This window comes from Oncorhynchus kisutch, linkage group LG9 (assembly GCF_002021735.2).
Source record: "Oncorhynchus kisutch isolate 150728-3 linkage group LG9, Okis_V2, whole genome shotgun sequence".
Taxonomy (NCBI): domain Eukaryota; kingdom Metazoa; phylum Chordata; class Actinopteri; order Salmoniformes; family Salmonidae; genus Oncorhynchus; species Oncorhynchus kisutch.
The window spans coordinates 42,040,548-42,042,666 of record NC_034182.2 but is presented as its reverse complement, the minus strand read 5'-3'; positions in this window follow the sequence as shown (position 1 = coordinate 42,042,666).

Below are 2,119 nucleotides of genomic sequence, written 5' to 3'. Positions count from 1 at the left end.
TAGTGACGGAACAATATTGGCACCATTTCATATAGCTGACGACAGAGAATATTGTCCTAAATGTCTCCACTGAGTGGCGCAGAAACACTATTCAAATCTGTGCAAACTCGTTGCAACTTCAGCTTTAAGTACAAAGTGATTTCTAACACCTTTGAGATAAGACCCATATGCAGTCTGTCTGTGACCAAGAGTAAGTGGTCTTGTTTAAATTCAATGAAATTAATTTAGTCTTTTTTTTTCATTTTGAAAGCTCTAAATCCACATGAGAATATCATAGTGAGATGAAGCAACAACTGCTGAATTCACTAGACTGTCATCTTCCATGTGCCGTCATCCCAGCCTGGGCTTCCGTCACTCAGAGGGAGAGTAAATCAATTATTTGTCTGGATAGGCCAGAAAATGTGACACGTAACTCGCTATGCAAATGTGGGGTGTGAAACCTGAGATTTTATGTCAGCTCCACTGAGAGATTGGTAGTGGAGAGCAGGTAGATGGGGCTTTCTGGCGCTATAATGCACGGGACCCTACGACGTTCACAGAGCGCTTTTTACACCAACAAAATGTCAGTCAGAATTGGTCCAAAACCAGTAATAAAAACAGACAAGGGACTTAATATTGACAAATACAAAAAAAAACCCATTCTTGCTATTTCATTACTTTAACAGAACGTTTCCTAAAAGTTCAAACATTGTTAATTAACATTTTGGTAATGTTCAAGGAACGTTCTCCAACTGGTTTGACATTGGGAAGGTTCTCATGGTTCAGAGAAAAAACGTTCATCTGTGGGAATTTCAGTACTTCAGCATAACATTTCCTATAGGTTTCGTCATGGTTCTATTTAATTATTGACTCCTCCCCTCTCCCGTTATGGTTCTATTTAATTATTGACTCCTCCCCTTTCCCTTCATGGTTCTATTTAATTATTGTCTCCTCCCCTCTCCCTTCATGGTTCTATTTAATTATTGTCTCCTCCCCTCTCCCTTCATGGTTCTATTTAATTATTGACTCCTCCCCTCTCCCTTCATGGTTCTATTTAATTATTGTCTCCTCCCCTCTCCCTTCATGGTTCTATTTAATTATTGACTCCTCCCCTCTCCCTTCATGGTTCTATTTAATTATTGTCTCCTCCCCTCTCCCTTCATGGTTCTATTTAATTATTGTCTCCTCCCCTCTCCCTTCATGGTTCTATTTAATTATTGACTCCTCCCCTCTCCCTTCATGGTTCTATTTAATTATGTCTCCTCCCCTCTCCCTTCATGGTTCTATTAAAAGTCATGTTCTCAAATTGTTCTGAGAATGTTGAGAAACGTTCAATAAAGAACTTTAGTAATATTCAGAGGACGTTCTAAGAATGATATTTAAAAACTCTGAACGTTCTCAGAACGTTAAAGAAAACAACACAGCAAATGGTAAAGTAACGTTCAAAGAACGTTCTAATAATGTTATTTAAAAACATGTATATTCCTTCCTCAGAATACATTTTTAAAAACGCTCTCTATCTTGTTCAAATTTCTACTGGCCCGGACATGGGTGTAGTTTTTAAAATGCACTGGGTTCCTGAAGAGCATGTAGTCATGGCTCTGTGTAATACTACATTTCCCAGAGTCTGTTCTGCACTTAGGGACGTTGAAGAATCCCTTAGTGGCAAGTCAATGTATTAAAACATGATGGTATTAAAAAGCGGCTCTATTCTTATTCTTTAGAATTTCATTATATCCATTGCATTCATTTTTTTGCTTCTAAAGTCTGTTATTTTGGAAAAATGTTTTTTTTTTTTACATCTCAAAATAGGATACTGCCCCTTTAAGACAATTGTGTTCCATACAGATCTATAGCTGTCTACAGTAGGCTAGCCTTTAGCCAAAACAAACGCTAAAGTGTATTTTTGTAGGTTTATTCTTGCAGACTATGAACAGTAGCTATCATATTGCTAGTATGTTCAATATTGAAGGTTTACTTTTGTAAATCACTTTCTCTAAAATAAATAAGCTTAGAGAGTAAATTGGTGCTTATTTTTTTATATATATTTTTTAACGTATGTATCAACTTCTGTACTGTACTTCCTGGAGAAGTTGCAACTCTCCGGGAGGTAGTGGTGCTTGAATGAACGGCCAATCAT